The 24,217-nt window shown below is 38.5% G+C and overlaps 1 pseudogene; it reads left to right on the top strand.

Annotated features, from left to right (window-relative positions):
- Positions 1–1,421: 1,421 nt before the first annotated feature.
- On the top strand, positions 1,422–20,115 carry LOC131812164 (replication factor C subunit 5-like; annotated as a pseudogene).
- The last annotated feature ends 4,102 nt before the right edge of the window (positions 20,116–24,217 follow it).

Raw genomic sequence — 24,217 nt, 5'->3', positions numbered from 1 at the left:
TGCCAACTTCTTCCCATGTTCTCTCCAGCCTAAACCTGGTAGGTGATTTCTGCTGTTGCTGTGACTGTGATAGTTCAGAGTTCTCTTTCTACGTGTTCCGTTATTAACATTTTTACACCTACTTAATTATTCATTAAATGAAATTCTGTTCGTCAGAATAACTGGAATGGTTTCTGTCTCCTGACTGGATTTTAATGCATCTGCCTCAAAGGATCTGATAGTCCGAAGCAGAAGACTGTCTCCTCTGACCAAGATGTGTACAAAGTAAGTGCAGGGAACCATGGAGGGAAAATTTCAGGTTCAAGTTCGTAATATGAAACAATATGCATAGGCATAGATATGCTGATAAATATCAACCAAGGAAAACATTGAAAACGTCTTTGCTTTAACAAGTAATAAACTCTGTTAAAATAAAAGTGCCAAAGCATGTGTTTATAGTAGCATAACCTTGTGTTCTCTGCAGGACTTCATTGCAACGTGGCTTTGTAAAGTGGTATGAGTTTGCAGATAAGTTCTGTGATCTCAGTGCGACAGACCCAGTCCAGCAGCTGAGTTCCCAGGAGGCTTCTCCAGACCACATTGTTTGACCTTCACTCTTCAAGAGTCAAGGAACAAAATGATCCAATTCTCCCCGGAAAGGTAGGAGGCTAGAGAGCAAAGTGGTAAACAAACAAACAATCAAATAAGGTCAAAAATAATCGAATAGGTTGAAGGTAAAAAAAAAAAAAAAAAGTGTTTTTGTTTTGTTTTTAAAATTTTTATTAACATAAACTGTATTATTTGCCCCAGGGGTACAGGTCTGTGAATCGCCAGGTTTACACATTTCACAGCATTCACCATAGCCCATACCCTCCCCAATGTCCATAACCCAACCACCCTCTCCCTACTCCCCTCCCCTGGCAACCCTCAGTTTGTTTCATGAGATTAAGAGTCTCTTATGGTTTGTCTAAAAAGTGATTTTTGCAACTTCTGAATTTGACCATTCTGCTTATAGATGTAATAGGAGAATATTGACTTTTTAAACGAGTTGCAGTAATAAAAGTAAGTAGTGAGTGAGTGGGCCCCAGCCAAAGCTCCTCACTGGAAGGATACTGGCTCACCTTAAGCCCCTTAAGAACGTCCTATAAAACAATAGCAAGTTGGAATAAACACACATAGGGACTTTTGTATAGTTTTCTATGAGAACAGTAAAGATATGTTTTGAAATAAGAGTTTTGACAGAGTATTCAAGTGATTTACAGTTATTGAGGCGTTTAAGAGAAATTTGAGCATGATAGGGTCCATGCCAAATTTATTTTGATGTCCAAGAACAGGTTGACCCACTACATACTGGTTTTGCTGCTTTGATATTAGTATTTGTGGAAAGTTTTTGAAAGTTTCTAGAGATAATCCTTTTCATTTTTGTACCTCTACCGACCAATATGGGAGTTATGGTACGTTCTTTTTTTTTTTTTTTTTTAAGATTTTATTTACTGGGGGGCCTGGGTGGCTCAGTGGGTTAAGCCTCTGCCTTCGGCTCAGGTCATGATCCGAGGGTCCTGGGATCAAGCCCTGCATCAGGCTCTCTGCTCAGCAAGAAGCCTGCTTCCCCCTCTCTCTCTGCCTGCCTCTCTGCCTACTTGTGATCTCTCCATCAAATAAACAAATAAGATCTTTTTTTTCCCCTTTTTAAAAAAAGATTTTATTTATTTGACACAGAGAGAGAGGTCACAAGTAGGCAGAGAGGCAGGCAGAGGGGGGGGGGGCGGGAAGTAGGTGTCCCATTGAGCAGAGAGTCCTATGCAGGGCTCGATCCCAGAACTCTGGGGTCACGACCTGAGCCAAAGGCAGAGGCTTTAACCCACTGAGCCACCCAAGCCAGCCCCCATCATGGTATGTTCTTAAAGTTTTGTTGAAGAGGAATAAGAATTTAGTCAATATAGTCCACCATCTTGACTTAATGAATATTCAGATGTGGAGACCATCCACCTAACTGTTCAAAAACAAAAACAAAATCTTAAGTAACGAAATCCTAGTAAGTCAAATGGCTTCAAGAGAGACAGAGATTCAGTTGCTTTGCCAAGATCATTTAGCTACTTTGTGTTGGAGCCAAGATTGTGTCTCAAGGCAGCCAAACTCACACCCAGCTCTTACCCACAGTCAGAAACTGCTTCAAAAAATCTCTGAAATTCTTTGGGTTTTGGTTTTTACATCTGTAAGACTGGACAAAGAATACCTACCTAATTAGATTTACTTTAGCCAATAAATAAAATCCAGTTTGTTGACAATCAAAATTGAAATTCCGATTTTCAAAAACCAATTGAGAAATGTTTCTTAGTAACTGGAGACAGATTGGAAAAAATAAAATCCTAAAAATTAGTATGATTTAATAAAGGAGGCCAGCTGAAAGGGGAAGTTGTTTTGGACAGTATTTTTTTTTTTTTTAAACTAGATCCAGGCAATATTTCTTACAACTTTTCAAAGCGATGTGATGATTTTAAAACCATATTTATAGAAACAATTTCCTGGCTTTAAAATTAATTTTGGTATTGTATCCAAGTTACTTAAAAGTAACTCGTTTCAGAAATATTAAAAGCTTACTAAAAGAAAAATTGTAAAATGATTTGAACATTATTTAGAATGAAATTTTAGATTATATCATGGAAGGAAGGCAAACTTTGAAACTGACAATAATTAAAAGTTCATGTGAAAATGTGGACTCACCCAGGATGATGAGTAAAACAATGTAACATATAAATAGCACACTTTGCATACTTTTTTTCTATTTTTCTCTTGGGCTCTCCATTCTTTCTATATCCAACTATTAAATTGTGCCCTTCCTTCAAAACCCAACTTAAAAACCAACTCTTATAGTGGCTAATAGATTGCAGGAAACAATATTTCTTTTCTTTTCTTTTTTTTTATTTATTTAATTTATTTATTTATTATTTATTTATTTATTTATTTTATTTGACAGTTGGAGATCACAAGTAGGCAGAGAAGCAGGCAGAGAGAGAGGAGGAAGCAGGCTCTGCTGAGCAGAGAGCCTGATGTGGGGCTTGATCCCAGGACCCTGAGATCATGACCTGAGCCAAAGGCAGAAGCTTAACCCACTGAGCCACCCAGGCGTTAACAATATTTCCTTTCTTTCTTTCCAAGGAGTCTTACCAATTTGCCTCTCTCTTTCTCTGGTCTCTGTTATTAATATCTCTCTTTTTTTTTTTAAAGATTTTATTTATTTACTTGAGAGAGAGACAGTGAGAGAGAGCATGAACGAGGAGAAGGTCAGAGAGAGAAGCAGACTCCCCATGGAGCTGGGAGTCCGATGTGGGACTCGATCCCGGGACTCCAGGATCATGACCTGAGCCGAAGGCAGTCGTCCAACCAACTGAGCCACCCAGGCGTCCCAATATCTCTTTTCTTTATCCTTAGAGAATTAAATCCATGACCCAGTGTGCCGTGATTTGAGCTGGGCATGTCACCGGCTCTTCTGCCAAAATGAACTGTAGAATAACAGGGACTTCATCTTTATGGAAATCTTCGTATTTCTCCCTGCATGCTGTTTTCCACACAGTATGTACTCAGTTACTGTGTATGTGCAGAGAACAGAATCACCCTAGGCTGGTCTCCTTCAAGGCTGATTTCTAGAGATACAGGTAAATTCACTCTTGTCCAACTCCATTTGTATCTCTTGATATCCATTCCATGACCTGCAACCTGGAACTACATGAGATCGATGGTCTCCTTCTCATATTCTTGGAACCATTGGGAGTGCTCAATTTAAAACATAACAGGTGCCTCACCTGCAGGTAGGCAACTCTCTCCATAGCAGATTTAACTGGCCAAGAAGATCATTTTAAAGTTCTAACCCTAGACCTCTTATTCTGAGAAATTCTGGCCTTTGTGAACATCATCCAAAGGGCAACATGGTACAATGAGAAGCACTTGAGCTATGAACCCCATATCTGAAATTTACTACTTCAATTGCTTTGATGACAGTAATTGATAGAACATATAAATGTCTACCATTAATCCTCAAAATAACTGAAGGCAGGCAGTCTGGGCCAAATCCTATCCCTATTTGGCTGATAAAGAATCTGCAGATCAGAGAGTCCACTTTCTTCCCAAGTCACGTAGCTACCTAATGGTTGTACTAGGACTGGAACTCAAGGCAGTGAAATTCAAGCCCCACCTTATAACTTGAAGTGCTACTGTTTCATTAAGTTCCTTAGCCTCTCTAAGTTTCCTCATCTTAAAGACCAAAGAAATAATTTCTACTTCATTGGGTTGTTGAGACAGCTGTCCAATGAGTATTAGTATCCTTTCTCCTGGAACTGTGGAACTTAATCAACCTAAATCTATCTGAATTAGGATCTTTGGTAGGAACGAGGGAACCTTCTATGTAATGCCCTAAATTCCACCCTGAGTTTTTCCAACTGATTACTGACTTCCCATTGACCCAGGTTTTCAATAAATGCAGAACTGGGTCTCCAAGAGGGAGCAAGATGCCTTCCTTGGTCCTCAGCAGTTTACACACATTTGCTGTGAATGATCGAGGACTTTAAAAGAGCACTCACCACATTTTATGGACAATAGCTTTTCTCTCTTCAGATAGAAACAATTGTGTCAATTTGCATACATATCAACCCAAGATGGGTTAGCCCATATATGACACTGGTGAGGAAAACTAAGGTCTAACAGGGAAACTGTCTTTAGTTTCACAAAGAGGAACTTCTACTCCAGCTTTCCACTGAGAAAAATAATGAACAAAGAAAGTACAAATGACCTAGAGTAACCTCCTCTTGCTCCACAACAAATGGTCAAAAACCAGTGACAATATTATGATGCTGATTTTTTTTTAAAGCTGGCACATAATCATTTTTCATTTCTTTATTCTTCATATATGGTGAGATTAGGTCAATGAACATGTACTTTCTGATGACTCATTTCCTTTTGATCCTTTCCGTAACTCTTATTCAACTGAGATGACATAGAAAACATTTCCAGGGTTTACACGTGACATGATATATAAATTTTGTCCCTCAGGTAACAGATGAGGGACCTGCCTTCTAGTGTCTGCAACTCCCTTTCTGCCTACCGGAAACTGGGGAAACTACAGAATTTCTCTAAAGTGTAGTATCCTCACTCACAAATGGTTATTGTGCAAACATTTATCAAGCATTCTTTACGTAACACACAGTGTGCTGGCAGATTTGCAGGGAGGATAATGTTGCCCTGATTCCTCTATAAAATCTTTGAGAGATGAAGTGCTCCCATGCTTCGTCCAGCTCCAAAGGTTGAGCAGTCTCATTCTGAGGAGGTCATGCAAACGGGAGCTCTCTGTGCAATGCTGAGTGTGTAAAGACACTAGAGGTGCCAACTTTGGTAATGAGGGTAGCAATGGGGATGACCATGAGGAGGAGGATACTGAGAATCATTACTAACCTGTGATTAGGAAAGGGTTGATGCAGCTCTTCTGGACTTGCCAAAGGTTTCAAAGAAGCAAACAAAACCTTCATGGGAATCGGAATGGGATAGGAAATGGGAGAAGTGTCTGCCTTGATCTACTAGAAAGTTGCTCCATGGAGCCTATAGCACATATATGAACACTGAGTTCACCTTCCTAGATATCAGATTCCTGAGATCTTGATTACATGTATCAATAAACAGCTTAACATGTATTACAGACAAGATCCGAGGTACAGTTAGGCAGAAACTCAGACATAGAAAGGTCTGCTGCATTGGTGGTAATTTTCTAAGCTGCTCAATGAAACTTACAGGTTGAAAATTTTCAGAGTATCTCCCTGGGAAAAACAGTCCCAGAACTGATAACTTGCCCCTCCACATACTGTTATTTTTAGTACACTGAGTGCTCGATGCCGTGAAAGATCAAACTGAAACACTTAACATCCAGGCTACTTTGCTCCTTGAGTTAAATGAGATTAAATCTAGGAATGAGAAATTTTTATCTCATTTTTTTTTACATGTGATACTAATACAGTTTCTAAAAGGAATCCCAAAGTCGTTACACTCTATTACTATCATTTTTTAAATAGATATAATTGAGATTCCTGAATTTCTGAATTAGACAGCTAGATGTGTATCCTATAAAAATTTGTACTAAAGCCAAGATTCAGAACTCTGCAGATTCAGAACTCATTTTGTGTAATGATGTGTCATTGCAGATATAATCAGCATGGATAAGAATCTAAAATAAGAGTTCAAAATTATTTGTATAAATCCAAATCTAAATGCTTAATGCCAGAAATAGATTCATTTCCTACTCTTCCTGTAACAGATCACCACACACTTTGTGACTTAAAACGATGCAGTTCTGGATGGCAGAAGTCCAAAATCAGTTTCACGGGTTAACGTCAAAATATTTGGCATACTTGGCTCCTTCTGGAGGCTCTCACTGGAGAATCTGTTCCTTTACCTTTTCCCCCGCTACTAGTAGACACCTGTAATTGGCTTGTGGCCCCCTTCCTTCCTCTTCAAAGCCTGTTTCCTTTATCATGCCACTTTCTCCTCTTCTGTAGTCTGATTTCTCTTAGTTTCCTTGTTGAGAGGGAGCCAAAGAATGATAATATCATAAGGATATTATCCCCATCTCAAGATTTTTTTTCTTTAGTCATATTTGCAAAATCCCCTTTACCATGTAAATTAACATTCACAGATTCTGAGGTTGTGGACATTTTGGGGAGTCGCTATTCTGTCTACCATACAGATGCACCAGTCATGACTGAGGACCTCTATGGACCTCACCCAGATTTCCTAATGATAAAATAGCTTTTGATTTCATGTCTTGATTTTTTTGAAACAGTGAATCCTATGGAGAACTCCAACTAGAGCTGCTGGCATTCAAGATCATGAAAGGGGAATAAATAGAATAAAAGAGAAAGTTGGGGCACCTGGCTGGCTTCTTCTGTAGAGTATTTGACTCTTAACCTTGGAGTCATGAGTTCAAGTCCCATGTACGGTGATTACCTAAAATTAAACCTTAAAAAAAAAGAGTAATAAATTTAAAAGTCCCATTGTAGATCAGATTAACTGAGGAAAGGATGATTTTATATCTAAAGAGAACCCTTGCTTGTCCTCAGTCTCTACGTGTTTCATTAAAAGCACACCCAAAGCCAATGAAAGCCAGCCTGTGTTGCAAATCTTCGGAACTAAACAAAAGATACTCAATGGAGATGTATTAGTTCTTTATCCAAGTGGTTCCTCCTGGAACAATTTTCTTTCAGTTTTTGTACTAACATCATATAAAAAAGTCAAATCCAAAATCTGATAGCAATCTCCTAAAGAAGAAACTCAATTTTCCAGAAATAGCTAATTCCTGAAACAAGATATTTGAGATGTGACCTCAAATATCTAGACCAAGTGTCTACAATCTGACTAGTCTGTCAGTGTAACCATAAAATGTATTTGAAAAGAGCCCTTAACAACCTAATTTAGGGTGAACAATAGATATTTAACTTGGCCGGTCCAAATGCAAATCTACCCCAAAAGAAATCTTCATTTGACCTTTGAAGTGAGGATTACAAACAGGGAGAGTTTGATCCTTCCAGCCTTCAGGATCTCATCCCTGTAAGGGGTGGGGGAGAAAGGGAGAAGTTCTGAAGGAGGGGGAAACCTGACCTTAATCCCTGTGGGATTGAGACCCCACGGATCCACCCCAAGTATTGATATGCAGAAAAGCAGCAAGGGAAGGAAAAACTGGTGAGCATGATCGAATTCCACTTCAATAAAAAGCCAGAGGTTTACACTGTTTGTAACACCTGACGATCTTCACATTTCCCCATTTAAAGAAAGTCTATGTGTATATGTTAATATTAATTACAAATTTCTGGGGTTCAGGTGCCGGTATCTGCTGACTCCTTTATAAACCATAGGACAGATGTTGTCTGTAATAAGGCAAGAATTATTGGGGCGCCTGGGTGGCTCAGTGGAATAGGCCGCTGCCTTCGGCTCGGGTCATGATCTCAGGGTCCTGGGATGGAGTCCCGCATCGGGCTCTCTGCTTAGCAGGGAGCCTGCTTCCCTCTCTCTCTCTCTCTGGCTGCCTCTCTGTCTGCTTGTGATTTCTCTCTGTCAAATAAATGAATCTTTAAAAAAAAAAATAAATAAGGCAAGAATTATTTTCTGAAATTGTGCAGGAGGCTATTTTATTTTTCAGAGGATTTATGACATGTGCTCAAGTAATAATAGATCTGTGCATCTACAAGTTAACTTAAGGGTCAGTTTTCCACTGTTGTCATTACTGAGCACGTGGAGAAAGTGTTTTGAATTCCAAATAGCATTTCCTCTCCACAAACAATTTTATTTTTCATCTATTTATTTTTTTAAGTATTTTATTTATTTTATAAGTAGGCAGAGAGGCAGGCAGAGAGAGAGAGAGAGAGAGAGAGAGAGGAGGAAGCAGGCTCCCTGCTGAGCAGAGAGCCCAATGCGGGACTCCATCCCAGGACCTTGAGATCATGACCTGCACCGAAGGCAGAGGCTTTAACCCACTGAGCCACCCAGGCGCCCCTCATCTATTTATTTTTTAAAGTAATCTCTGCACCCAACATGGTGCTTGAAATCACAACCCTGAGATCAATAGTTGCACACTCTACCAAGTGAGCCAGCCAGGTGTCACGCCTCCTACCCCCTAAAACAATCTTAAATGTCTTTTCCAATCATAGTATAGGATGGTATACTCCATTTGTTTCAATAGTTGTGTTCTTAAAATCTACACTACATTTTCATAAGTCAAATTGAATGTTAATATTCCCAAACTCCCACTATGTAAAGAAATTGGTGTACGTGTGTTAAAAGCAGATCCCACAAAGATTATATGTTATTTTCGGTCATAGAGAAACTGAGGCATGGGAAGAATGAGTGGCTGGTCCAAAAACACCAGCAGACAATTCTAGCACAGTGAACTGATATCAGACTTTTGACCTCCAGCTAGAACCAAGAAAAATATACTAACTTCCCTCCTTAAAGTTGAGCATTTTTTAATTAAGATTATTAATTGCAAATTTGAAGTGTTAAAAAAAAATTAATCCTTTTTGGTCTTCCAAGCCATTGTTTCAAATTCCCTAGGAATTCCCTAGGAAATTACTTCAACTGTGCACTTTGTCCTGTCCTATGTTGACCCAACCTTAGTTATCAACAGATTTTGTTTTGTTTTATTATTTGATTGAGTCTCATCCAACCCTTCTCCCTGACAGTCAAGGGAATCCTCTATCCTGAATGGAAACATTTAGATTTGCTCCTTTTAAACTCAAGGATTAGCTTTGCCCTTGGGGGATCTTTGGGTAGCATCAAACCTACCCTACAGAATTCTGCAATTTCATTTCTTTTATGAATTTAAAGGGCTTACAGCTGTCTTCACAGTTAAATGAGGATTTACGGAGATGTTGCCTTCCCTGGTGGCAGTGATAATTCCCCAACCAGCAGGACTTCTGCACTCCCTGAAGTAGATGGTTTGACCAAGGAGGGTGAAATTAGCACGCACACACAAAACGTACCATCTGAGGCTTTCTGAAAATGCAGATCCAGGGGGATATTTTAGTGCATCAGTTACTCTTTTTTTTTTTTTTTTTTTTGGTGGTTTTTTTTGCTAGATCTTAGTTGGAAAGATTTGTGTGCTTTTATGTGCACAGCTGTGGAGTCTCTGGGGAGATTTCTTGCTCTTTTTCATTTTTGCATATCAGCCAAAAACCAAGATCTAAGCACCAAATGTAGTATCATAAGCCCCGTAGGTGATTCTCCAAAGGATGCTAGACAAAGAACTGATTAAAATCCAAGGTGGGCATTGTAGTGGCAAGGCTACAATGTGTATTATGATGAGAAGAGAAACAGCTGAACAGGTGGGAGCCAGGCCTTTGTTTTGTGGTTGTTTGTTGTTATTGTCATTTGTTTGCTTAGCTCTCACTCTGGCTCTAACCATTCTACATAGACTTGGCCAAATAAATGGAGTTTTTGTTTGCTACGGTGAGATAAATATCTGTTGCCCAAACAAATCAATGAACAAACCTGAGATTGATATTTGCTATGTGACCCTGGCTGAGCGATTTGATCTCTATGCCTATATTTCTTTGTCTTGTAAATTAATCTAAATAAACTCAAGGATTTATTCTAGTTCCAAGTATTAATGATTAATATTTATAGAGCACTTATGTGGATTGGACAATATTTTAAATACTTTCATATACCAACCTCGTTAATCTTCACAAAATCTTAACAAGTAAGTAGTAGTATTACCCTCATTGAACAAAAAGGAATCTGGGAGAGAGGGGTTAAATAACTTGACCAATGCCAAGTAGCTTGTAAGTGGCAGAATCAAAATTAAACTAGAAAGATCGACTCTAAACTTTATAATCTAATGAAAATTCTATACCACCTCTCTAAACTGCTATGGACAAAAAGTGAGGATGTGAATTTTAAGGTACTACCTCAAATTAGATCTCTCCAAACTGTAAACATTTTATTTTTATTAGCAATGAATGTATTAACCTTAATCTCTGGATCCCACCCCAGCCTGAATGCTTACTGCCTTCCAAAGCCCAATCCTATCTCTTGACCCTTAATGCCATCTCTTGGTTTACATCATCTTTGGAGCTTATCCTGGCTCTCTGCCTCTGGCGGGGAGAAAACAGCAGAGAAGCCATGGTCAATCATTTGAAAACAAACAGGATCAGAGAGTTGAGTTGTGCTTTGGAGGATGCATGGAAATGTCAAATGAAAGCCCAGTAGGAAACAGATCACACATTTGCATTAAAGTAATTAGGAGAGTTTATTTATAAATGGACTAGGTATTTATAGGTTGCTTAATGGAACCACAAGGAATAAATAATACACCAGCCTGGGGTTCATAGCAACAGAACTGTTACCACGTTCCATGGCCTGAAGGGAAGGAAGTGGTTACCAGAACCCTGAAGGGGAGCTTTTTGTGGAACAGCCTCCTTTGGGGGAGTAATGACCTTGGATGGAGGGACAGAGCCAGCCTGAGAAACTAAATACCTGACCTCGCTTTTTCCTGTCTAGTCTCCTGGGAAAGATACCCACTGGCCAAACCCAACAGGAAACCAGAAGGTCAGTGAATCAGTTTGTGTAATCCACAGAGGAGCCTCCTGGATAAGGAATGGGATAGATAAGAATGAAGAGTATATGGTGAAAAGCAAATGGAAGATACTTGGCAGGCCTACTGCAAGCTGATATTTACTAAGAGAGCTGCTGTGGGTCCAAAAAGGTTATTTACCCAGAAATAAATTTTGAAGACCAACTGGTACCTCAAAATTATTTGTCTGAACCCCAAGAGCCCTTAATCTTTTTTTAAATTTAATTTTATTTTTTAAGAGCCCTTAATCTTATCAAATGGTTTGATTTTGCCACCTTTTATCTGTATCTATTTTATAAGTAATTTTGAAGAAATTTCTTTCCTTATGCTCTAATCTAAGACTTAGAAGTCAAAATGTTGTAGTTTTTCCTATGAACATTGTTTAAATTTTTCAGTTAAGTAACCAATGCAGCTTCACCTCAAACCAATCCCTCCAACAGACCCTGCAGCAAGTGTCAGGATATAGTAGCTACTAATTTTATCATTAAAGTATTGACAACTTTCAAAGAGAGAGAAATGATATTTTACCTTCTTGTGGCACCCGTCAATAAAGCACCTAGCAGTTTATATCTTTTCCATGCAAAGCGCCTTTCCATTCTTTTATTAATGATTCCTCTCATTACCTATTTAAAGAAGGGCAAAGCTTGTTTTGTGCTGTTCTGTGTTTTTTCCCCAATTAATAAACTTTAAAGGCAAACAGATTAGGCCACTCCCAAAGATCATGCAGTGGCACAACATGGCAGTGGAAGAAATTTAGAAACTTAATTAATATTAAACAGCAGTAATACCTCAGGGCAGCAACCTCTAACTCTGAGGTCAGGAATATGGCTAACAGAATAGTTTCTAATGATTCAGAAAACAAGTAGAATTATGCATTACCAGTGAGCTCTTTAGTTAGTTAAAGAGCTTGTGTTAGCCCAAATAAGCCAACATATGCTGCAATAACAAATAGCTCTAATGTTGGAGTGGTTAACACATAGAGTCTTTTTAGTTTGGCTCACAAAATCTGCTGTGGTCCAGTATCTTTGCAGGCCTGTCCCCTTCCAAGTGGTGATTCAGGAATCTAGGCAGTTTTCATTTTGTAGCTATGTCATCAGGAACACCTGCCCCGCTCCCCCCAAGCTTGCTACACAGGAGAAGAAAGAACTGGAGGATTTCCTTTACATGCTTTAGCCCAGAAGTGACACACATCCCCCTTCAACTTAACAGCCTTTGCTTGGAGCTAGTTACTGGACCCTGCCTATCTGTCAGAGCTGGGAAATGTGTCAGAGCACATGGATATTTGATGAGAGATAAATGTCTCTGCTACAGTCCCATCTCTAGACAATTATGCCTGTAGAACAGGAGTTGGTAGAATGGGTGTGAAAGGAACCCTTAGGTATAAATTTTTAGGTATAAACCCTTAGGTATAATTTTTTTTAAAAAATCCTTTCTAATAAAGGGGTAGTGTCCTCTCTATATTCCCTTGGATCTAAGCTTCTTTACAAAAGAAGGTTAGGGCATCTGGGTAGCTCAGTCGTTAAATGTCTCCCAGGGTCATGGGATCAAGCCCTGCGTCTGGCTCTCTACTCAGGGGGAAGCCTTCTTCTCCCTCTCCCCCTGCTTGTGTTCCCTCTCTCACTGTGTCCCTCTCTGTCACATAAATAAATAAAATCATTTTAAAAAAAGGTTAAAAATGGATACATTGATTAATATAGGATTACCATTGAATATCTTTCTAAATACTCTTGCTAAAGCATATATAATTGCAACAGAACAGGGGTTAGAATCAGATGTTTTATCCTCAGCTCTACATTGGAGATGTTACTAATTTTCTCTAGTATCAGTTTTTTTATGTGTAGAATGAAGATAAAAATGCCTCCCCTTCAGGGTTGTTAGGATAGTAGGTTATGTTGTCCTAGTCATAAGAGCCAGGGAAGGAGTTCTGAGAAGAGACAAATGATTAGAGACATGAAAGCAGAGGAAGAGTTTACAGATGAGGGGGGCTAGGAAAAATTATCACAGAGGACATCACCTCTGTGTTGGGAGGACAACTGCAAATAGGAGGATTGAAAGAAAGTCACTGGGGTGGAACGGGCAGAGGGGAACTGAACATAGACCTTGTAAGTATGTTCAGAATTTTTGTCTCTTAGGATAGCTAAGAGCAAAGGGAAGACTTTGATGGAGATGTCTTTGGTTTGACATAAAGGGAATGACATGGTCTGTTGTATCTTGAAAGATCACTCAGGTTGCCTTGAGGAGAATCTGTTGGAAGCAAGAAGTAATGTCAAGGAGACTCATCAAGGGACCATGAAAGTAAATCAATGGAGAGATGATGACAGTTTTGATTAAGGAGGTGTAGAAAAAAAAAAAAAAGATAGAGGAAGGTATTTAAAAACTAAACTCAACAGGACTTGAATAGCAGATGGGATCTCATGTATTAGGGAGAGGGAGGTGTGGAGAATAGTTGCTATGTTACTGGCTTGCCCATTGGGATGAATGGTAGGTACACCATTCCCTGGAAGGAGAAATTAACCCTGGAAGGAGACTGGGTGTGGGATATGGGATGAAGATTAAGAGTTGAATTTTAGATGTGTTGAATTTTAGTTCCTTTGAGGGATTCAAATGGAGAAAACAAGACAAAATCTCTGTGATGTATAAAATGCCTAGTGTTCCTGCCACCTGTGTAAAAAAACAAAAACATATCAATGACTGTTGTTGTTGCTATTATTATTATTATTACTACTACTACTACTCTTATGGCCTTCCACAACCTGCACCCAATTAACCCATCTAGACCATGGGTATTTGCTTTCAGATAAAATTTGTCATCTTATTTCCATCTAGTCTGTTTCCAACCTGCCCATTCTTTATGGCCCAGTTCAGATGTCACTTCCTCCATGCTCTAAGCTGTTCTGTCTGAGGCTCTTTTCTTTCTCGACACTCTTTGGGCAGTCTTACTACTCACATGGATGCAAATCACCACCTGTGCTGATGGGCCCCAACGCATAAGTATCCAACTCCCATTTCCCTCTTGAGATTCAGACTCACATATTCAACCATCTCCTGAATATCACTAATTGGTTGTCCCACAGGCACCTCAAGTTTATGAAGATTATCACATACTCATCACTTTCCCTCAAACTGCTCTTTCTTCTGTGTTCCGTATCTTAATGGATGGTGTGTAATTTTTAATACAATTCTGAACATCACATTTTAGTGTCTAACTTCCTTAAGGCATAGATAGTATCTACTTGTTAACCACAGTGTATCCAGCATCTAGGGTGATGCTTGGCACAGAGTAGGTACTCATTACATACTGAAGAAATGAATTAAGTACTCCTTACTCTTTTATTGCTCATATTCAATAAATTACCAAATCCCATCAATTCTTCCTTCCAAATACTCTTTTAGTCCTTCCTATGGTCATGGATAATAACCTAGTTCAGGCCACTGTAATTGCATTAATAGTCTCTTAATTAATCCCTTTGCCTCCACTCTTGTCTCCTACAGCAAAGATGGCTAATTATATCCAGTACCCACACCCTCTTCTTCCTTTTGGTGACAGAATCGTGCACCATGTCTCCCAGCTAGAGACCACATTTCTCAAATTTCCCAATCTCCCTGGTGTCTTCCTATGACCAACTTATAATGTCACATGGCCAAGGATGTTTTGGTCAATAAGCTGAGAACGGAAGTGACATGTGTGCTTTCTGAAGCACATTCTAGAAACAGAGATGTTTGTCTTCCTCTTCTTTCACCTTTCCGCAGTCTGGATTGTGATGAGATAGAACAAGTCAGCTTCAGCCTTACAAGTAAAAACCTTAGGGGATGAAGGAGCCACAGAATAAAAGGAACCCTATCCTCTTGGACTTTTTCACCTCAAACTTTTATGAGAGAGAAAAATCTGTCTTATGGAAACCAACTGGCTTCTATTAAAATAACCAAACAAGTGCCCTAACTACTAAGCCCTTTTTTCTCCCAGCCAGAATATTTCTCTTGAAATGCAGCCAAAACAATGTTATTACATTGCAAATCTGATCAGAACTTCCACCTTGTCTTATTTATTTTTTTGAAAGTAATCTTCATGCCTCACATGGGGCTCGAACTCATGACCCCAGATCAAGAGTGGCATGCTCTACCGACCGAGCCAGCCAGGTGTCCCTCCCCTGGTCTTATTTATTTTTGTAGACTTCAGAGGGCTTAGAACATGATCTTGTTCAATAATATTGATCGTTGATTGATAAATTATAAAGCTCATTTTCTAGAAGAACCTAAGTTATGAAATTTAACTGTTACTTGTGAAGTCATGCATAATCAACTGAATGAGAGAGCAGCTTAAGGCTTCCTCAACTTCTGCAGCCACCCTGGCTGGGCTTCCCCACCTCCACCAGCTCCATTATCTGATGACCAAACAAAGGGTCAGCAATCTTTCTGATGACAAGAATTATCCATAGAGGACAGAATTCCCCCAAGGGCCACTGACCACTGTGTTGGCAAGAAAGCAATAGAATAAGAAATCGGCAGAGGCAGAGAAAACAGCACAAAACTCTGTTGGGTGAGAGGTGGTAGAAAGTCATTAGATATTGATTCATACTCAGTCATGAAGGCTGTACTTGTGATCCATACAGATTAAGCCATTAAAATATCTCGAGGTGTTGCATTTCTACTGGGAAGATGATCATTACAAATTTAGATTCCTCTTCAGCTAATGTTCCTCAAGGCTCTACTCTATGCCAAGAGTTGTCTATGAAAAAATGTCCTAAAATGGGTCAATGTTAACTAAAAATAGAACTTCCCTATGACCCTGCAATTGCGCTACTGGGTATTTACCCCAAAGATACAGATGTAGTGAAAATAAGGGCCATCTGTACCCCAAAGTTTATAGCAGCAATGGCCACAGTCGCCAAACTGTGGAAAGAAACAAGATGCCCTTCAACAGACAAATGGATAAGGAAGATGTGCTCCATATACACTATGGAGTATTATGCCTCCATCAGAAAGGATGAATACCCAACTTTTGTAGCAACATGGAGGGGACTGGAAGAGATTATGCTGAGTGAAATAAGTCAAGCAGAGAGAGTCAATTATCATATGGTTTCACTTATTTGTGGAGCATAACAAATAGCATGGAGGACATGGGAAGATAGAGAGGAGAAGGGAGTTGAGAAGGGAAATTGGAAGGGGAGGTGAACCATGAGAGACTATGGACTCTGAAAAACAATCTGAGGGTTTTGAAGGGGCGGGGGGTGGGAGGTCGGGGTACCAGGTGGTGGGTATTATAGAGGGCATGGATTGCATGGAGCACTGGGTGTGGTGCAAAAATAATGAATACTGTTATGCTGAAAATTTAAAAAAAAAAAAAAAAAAAAAAGCTTTCTTTGAAAATGAAAAAAAAAAAAAAAAATAGGTCAATGTTCCAAGCTCTACTCCCCATCCAGAGAGGTAGATGACCTGAGTCTTAGCAGGATCTCCCAGAACAGGAACATATTTGAAGTACCTTCCCCCATGCATCCTCCCAAGTTCTAATCCACTCAATTCCTAGAGTTGTGCTAAAATGAGGTAGTGTCAGAGACTTCATCAAGTTCAAAGCTACCTCCTCCCCCAAATGTATGTTTTTAAAAGATTTGTTATTTTTTCTACTTGTATAAAGTATTTTGTCAGAGAACTATGAGTTGTCAGTGAGATTCTCTCATAAAGTGCCATTTATAATGCAGTTGTTTTTCACAAAGCACTCTATTACACTTGTCATTTGGAAATGAGAGCCACATTTTTGTGTGACACACAAAACAAATGAAACCAGACAAAAAAGGCACCTGGGCAACTGAAACCTTCAGTTGGGTTCCTACAATTCCTCATTAGTTTGTATTTACTTGCTCTTCTTGTTCTTTTAAAAAAAATTTATTATTCAAATTTTACAACTCAAAGAAATGAGCTAACCTAGATGTTAAAAGGCAATGAGGATCATTTGGAACTGAACGTGACCTTGTTCATAGTGAAGTTTTTAAGTGATGCAAGTTTTTGTTGTTTTCCCCATGGATTGTAGTTCACAGGGAAGGCAGAGAACAACTTTTAAAGCAAAGTAAATAATCCAAATTCCCAATTGCCATAAAAAAATATTGGAGCTTGCTTTCTAAAAACTTATCTCAATTTTAAACTCACTAAAGTTTTGAAAATTCCTGTTGTTGACCTGAGTAGAAGAAACACCTGAAGCCTTGAGGCAGAGTAGCTTTTAGAAGAAAAAAACACATTAATATTTCATGTGGAAGGAATTTTTCAAGGCGCATATCAGTTCTCCAAACCAGTGAGATAGCTCACTTCCACTGCCAATTTGTGTCTTTTGAGTTCCATTTGGTATAATTAACTCTAGTCTTATTTTTACTGTGTTTTATCTCATAAAAGTACTTATCATTATATAGCAATGATAATAATGATAATTAAAGTAAAGTATATATAGTATTTTTCCCCTGGACATTATACAATAAGCATATTTTGACTGCAGCTACATGCTCTTCTTCATGGCCGTTATAGTGGGCAGAATAGTGGTTCCTCTAATTCCTCGTACTTGTGACTGTTACCTTATGTGGCAGAAGCAAACTTGCAGATGTGATAAAGTTAAGGACTTTGAGATAGGGAGATTATTTTGGATTACCTAACCAGCTGGGTCCTTAAAAGTGGAGAACCATTCCCAGTTGTGATCAGAAGATGTGACTATAGAAGACTGGTCAGAGAGATACAACATTGCTGGATTTGAAGAGGGAGAAAGGGGGTCATGACCAAGGAATATGGGTAGCCTCTAGAAGCTGGCGAAGTCAAAGAACAGATTCTTCCCTAATAATGTTCACACTTGGGGACATTTGTGTTGTTGGTGTTGCATTATTTGTGCTATGCTCTGGTGCTGTACTCACATAATATTTCTAGAGAGCTAGACTGGACAACTGAACAAGGCATAACTCAAGATGGGTTTTATTTATAAATAAAATAAATCATTTTAAATATATCAAGTCAGGGGACACCTGGGTGGCTCAGGTCATGATCCCAGGGTCCTGGGATGGGGTCCTGCATCGGGCACCCTGTCAGTGGGGAGACTGTTTCTCTCTTTCCCTCTGTCTGCTGCTCCTTCTCCTTGTGTTCATGTTCTCTTTCCCTCTCTCTGTCAAATAAATAAATAAAATATTTTTTAAAAAGTAAATCAAGATGGAAAAATAGAATAAATGAATAAATGAAATAAAAGAGTTTATTTTACAGTTACTTTAGCTTATGTATAATTTTGAGAGAAGTTTCTGGAGCCTTACTTGGAAATACATTTTCTGTTTGTCCTAATCTGTGGGAAAAAGTTATGATAAATATTGGGGGCACCCATGATAAATATGGGGCACCTGGGTGGCTCAGTCAGTTAAGCGTTTGCCTTTGGCTCAGATCATGATCCCAGGATTCTGGGATCGAGCCTTGCATCAGGCTCCCTGCTCAGCAGAGAAGCTTGCTTCTGCCTGTCCGTTTCCCTCTCTCTGAGACATTCTGCCTAATTGTCAAATAAATAAATAAAATCTTTAAAAAATATATTGAGAAGGTGACCCGGTGAAAGTGAGGGGCAGAACTTCACTGAAGCAGAGTGGTCACTTTCTTCAAGATAGACAGTTACATACTAGTTGATCAGACACTTGACTATTAGCTCCCAATAAGTCTTAGTTGTTAGTAATTGTCACCCAATGGAATGTTACGTAGCCATGAAAATTATCATATATATTCATTTTTAAATAGATTTTAATGATATGTTGGTAGAAAAATAGGTAATAGAATAGCATAAGAGTATTAGTCAACTGTTACTTGGAAAATTTTTGGAAAATATATAACAAAATATTTACAATGGCAATCTCTGGTTGGTAGGCTTTCAAGAGAGGTATTTTTTGTTTAGTTGTCAATGTAACTTTTTCTTTCTTTCTTTCTTTTTTTTTTTTTACAATGACCGTGAGCTACCAGTACTATATAATAATAAATCTTTCTAAATGTGTAACAACACAACACTAATTTGAACTTTCCAGAGTCAGATTTTCATTAGTTGTATAGACATGCTGACGATATAACAATTCCCCTTGAACCCTCAGAGCTGGTTATCCACATGACAGACAAAAGTAGAAAACTAACCTGGGTTGAAAAATACCAGCCATGTTTTTCACCAGGGCATTCTGAGAACCATTCAAAAATTTGTCAGTGAAGTTTGGTTTTCCATCTGCTTCTTCTCAATAACCCTCCAGGGATAGGAAAGATGGCCACAATCCTAGCCCATGCTAAGCAATTATACAAATATTAAAAAAAAAAAATCAGCAACTTGCTCTTAGAGTAATAATACCATTCAAGTACCAATCCTGGACTTTACCAACACAGGACAACACTTAAGAAAGGCTTAAAATTAGAGGCTAACTAATGCCATAACTCAAGATGCTCAGAATGCTTGAAGTAGGATAATTGAGAAATTTTTGAAGAATCTGTATTCTACCTCCTCTGTAACTATCTGTTGAAGATTATCCTTGCATTACAGTCCTGGTATATAATGTTCCAAGTAAGTCCTGATTCCAGAAGTCACTGTTGTCTATGTAAGACATGTCCTAAGAGAAGAGAAAGTTGCAATAAGTGAAGTTGGACTGGAAGCACTTATAATTCTTTCCAGTGGAGCTATGCTAAGGGCTCTTCATGTCTTAGAGGGCACCAATATGGTTTTGGGGAGGGGGATAGGACAGAATGTATACGTGTGTATAGAACACCACCTCAAGTGTGATTTTGCCAACATTCAGGACTGGATTTTGAATCAAGACCTTATTACAGCTCCTAGAAATATTACGGAGTTGTAAAGTCTCAAGAGGTTTGCATTACATAATATCCTCATTTGACTTAGAATGGACTTTATGCCATCAGTTCAAATACATTTGTTGACCAAAATGGCAGACATCAAATACAAACTTTTTGTTGATACCAAAAAGAAACAGATTCAGCTAAATCTTCTAACTGCTGTGTTTAAATCACCAAAAAGACTCTCTTGTTTCAGAGGCTGAGACTTCTAGCTATAATTCAAAGAAATCAGCAGTAGCAGTTCGAGAACAAAATACATACTTAATGTGATAGAACTATAGTCATCCATAATTATTGGGAAACAGACATTCAGGCTTAAGTTGGCAGAATTTTTAAAAGTACTGCATTTGTAACATAGTAAAGATATAGACGGCAAGATTTGATGTATAACTACTTGTAGTTATTTGTCTTTTACAGAAAAAAAAAAGGTTATGTCAGTCTTAAGGGTTTTACTCTTCTGTTGCTTAGATGAAAGGAAATTGGATTAACCCAACGTGGTTTGGAATATAAGGCTTTCAAATCTAGTATCATCGAAGTTTCTTGTCAACATTCATCTTCAAAATTAAGTTTGAAAATATAGTCTTAGAGGGTGCCAGGGTGGCTCATTTGGTTAAACATCTGCCTTCATCTCAGGTCATGATCCTGGAATGCCAGGATGGAGTTCCACATCGGGCTCCCAGCTCCATGGGGAGTCTGCTTCTCCTTCTGACCTTCTCCTCGCTCATGCTCTCTCTTTCACTCTCAAATAAATAAGTAAAATCTTTAAAAAAAGAAAGAAAGAAAGAAAGAGAGAAAGAAAGAAAGAAAGAAAGAGAGAAAATATAGTCTTAGGAATTGTCTTGTGTTTACACTGAAACAGCTTTTAATGGATTTATGACCAGAGCCATGATATAATAAACTCATTTGTAAGTTCGCTTGCTCTTCTTGAAGTAGAATTATCATCAGTCTTCTCATTAGGGTGTGAAAGGCAGGCAAAAGAAAATTGTAAGTATAACATATAACTAGCCTTCAAATGATCCCACTTGATATTACTGATTATACAAAAAGTACTTTCTTAATGTCGGACACTTGAGAGAAGCCAGACTCTAAATCTGTAACTGCTAAAAAGAAAGGACATTTTGTACAAAATTAACAGCTTATTTTATAGTAATTTTATTATATTGATGTCATCACTGTTCTTAATTTTTTTAGAAAGCAACTTTCTTATTATTTTATCTTATATGACCCTTCTTTATCTAGCAAGACAGTTACAAAGAGGTGGTCCTACTCAGTTTGAATTTATAATCAGGCTTTCACACTCTAAGAATCACAGAATTACCATTCTGGGTGATCCTAAACTTTCTTTAAAAAGTTGGTTTTTACATAAGTGTTAAATTCTTATATGATTCACAAGGAGAAGAGAAGTCTTATTTCATCATCAATGATTTCCATAGATTTCATCACCTACCAAAGACATCTTCAGAAGTTCAAAAGCTAATGGCCAATGGAGAGGTCTCAGATTTTAATATAACCCTTACATTGAAAATTTTTACTAAGTGATTTCCACCTCAGACAAAATTTCACCAGGCTCTGAAATACATGGGTGTCAATGGCCACTTAATCATTTTCAAAAAATTTTTAAGGAAATTTAGAAGCTCAAGTGGTGTCTTTTAGTGCTTAGTATATCATCAGTGAAATGACTTCTCAACTGACAGAACCCCCAAAACATGTGACATAGTGTCTCAGGCAAGATATGAAAAAACATATTTAAGGAAAGCTTTTGTTTTCCAATGACCATCAGCTAATTGAATAATGGTTGTACATTTCAGCATGTGCTGGGCATAAGGGCTACTGCTGAGAGAGCTTAACAGCTTGCTTTGTAGACATCAAGTCAGTGAAACACAGCAGCACTGATCTAGAGTGACAAAGGACAGTTGGGGCTCTTAGTGCTCTTCAGCTCCTGATCCCAGATTTCCTCGGGATCTGGAGATGGACAGCTGGTACCAGATGTATGCTGAAAGAATTCTCAGGAACCTCATGGAAACAGTTAAATTCACATAAACCTGATTTAAGTTACTGAATGGCCATAGATTTACTTTTTGCTTATGGATGTTCTGCAGCCCCCGTAGGGAACTACCTTTCAACTTGTTCCTAAATTTTCACTTCCCTTCTGTGACTTAACCATCATCATCAGCAGCAGTAACACCTTCAGTGTTACTCTTTACTGGGTACTGTGCTACGAATGCTACAGACATTATTTATCATGTTTTAGTTCTCATATGATGCTGAGATGCGTTTCTCCTTAGCTTCATTTACAAGTACAGAAAATGGTTTAGAGAGTTCCTGTTTCACACAAGGGCTAAGTGGCACAGCCCAGTGTGAAACCTAGGCAGTCTAACTCACAGCCCACTATCTTAACCACGATTCTACCAACCACTCCCCTCAAAAAGGAAAAAGTACTAATCACCATTGAACATTTCGTAGATTATAATTATGCCTGTTGTTCAATTCATCCCTGCCAACTAAGTAACCATATCCTCTCTAAGAGCTTCTCTGTGTTTTATAAAATGTCTCATTCTTGCTCTAGGCATAAACACTGGGGAGTAGGGGGTGGATGCAGAGAGAAGGGGGCCTTCTCACCACTGGGGAGCTGATTAATTTACAATTAGCGGAGGCTAAAAGGTCCCTTTCTGAAACTTTTGCTTGGGGGCCTAGAATTAAAACTTAGTCACTGAATCCTGTCTCTTTTTTGGGGAAGAAGATCCATCACTAGGTCTCAAGTTCCCTCTCCACAGCTCACTCGAGACAGTCCCCTGATAAGGACTTTCAGTGTGGAAACTCTGCAGGTGATCCGTAGATAGTCTTTTGTGCTTATTCTCAAGACTCCATGTTTTACTTTTTCAACTGTATATTATAAAAAAATTTTAGACATACATAGAAGGTGAAAGTATTTTAAAAAATAGTACAATGGACTGCCATCGACCATCACCTAGGTTCAACACCCATATACCTGCTACTTAGTTGTTAATGTATTTTGGCATATTTTAACATATTTATTAGGACCCTTGGATATTTAATACTGTAATGTACATCTTCTAAGAATAAGAACATCCTCTTATATAATCACGTACCCTTAACTTATCCAAGAAAATTAACACTATTGCCTTAATATCATATAATACCCAGTCCAAATTCAAATCCCCCCACTTGTTCCAAACATGTTTCTTACAGCTGATTTTTTTTAAACTTTATATTCAGACAATGTAAATGCATTGCATTTGCTTGTTGTATCACTTTGGTATTTTTTATTCTAGAAGGATCTTTCCCTCTTTCTCCTTTTTTTGTGTGCCACACCAACATTTTAAAGAAACTAAGAAGTTTTTGTATGATGTTCCACATTCTGTATGTGTTTGCTTACTCTTGGAGTCATTACTTTTTCCCACCAGCCCTTATAATCCATATAAACTGGGAAGCTTAAGGGTTTAACTAGATTTTGGCAGAAGTATTGTATAGGTGATGCCTTTATGCTTGGGGTCCACAATGTCAGGTGTGTCATTCTTTCTAATCTAACATAAGATCTTGCCTTTGTAAAGGTATTTCTTGCGGTACCTGGGTGGCTCCGTTAGATTTCAGCTTGGGTCATGATCTCAGGGTTGTGAGATCAAGGCCTGTGTTGGACTCTGTGCTACTCAAGGAATCTGCTTAGGAGTCTCTTCCTCTGCCCCACCCCCCAGCTCATGCTCACATTCTCTCTCTCTCTCTCTCTCTCTAAAAGAGAAAAAGAGATACTTGTTTCTCTTCGAAATCAGCAAGAAATCTGTGGGATTATACTTGGACATCATGAAAATACACTGTTCTACTACATCTTTTCATTTAATGGTTTTATATTCTATTGATGATCCATTATAATCCATTGATGATTTACCATTCTGTCTTCACTGACTGGCTTTTGTTCTTGTATAAAGAGGTTGAAATAATTATTTTTCTCCATGTGGTTATGACACCAACTTAATAGGTTCATGTGTTTTTAATTTGGGAGTTTTATTTCAATTTTAGAGTTTTCTTTTTAATTTATTATATCTGTTTATATAAAAAAATTATGAAGTTCAAAATTTAAAGTACATGAAAAGATATAAACTCTGTCGTGCTCTCCCTGCCCGCAGAGATGACGCAACACACACACAGGTCGATGCACAAGCTCTTGTTTATTCCCTGGTCGATCTTTCTCCTCCCCCTTTCTTTCTCCTTCCCCTGCAGGGAAGTTCCCTTGCCTTATATAGGGCATAACAGTCAATCACAGAGGTGTTCACATGAACAGGAGGTATA

This window comes from Mustela lutreola, chromosome 12 (genome assembly GCF_030435805.1).
Source record: "Mustela lutreola isolate mMusLut2 chromosome 12, mMusLut2.pri, whole genome shotgun sequence".
In the NCBI taxonomy this organism is placed as follows: Eukaryota; Metazoa; Chordata; class Mammalia; order Carnivora; family Mustelidae; genus Mustela; species Mustela lutreola.
Note: the sequence above shows the minus strand (reverse complement) of the source record. Positions and strands in the feature narration are given on the sequence as shown.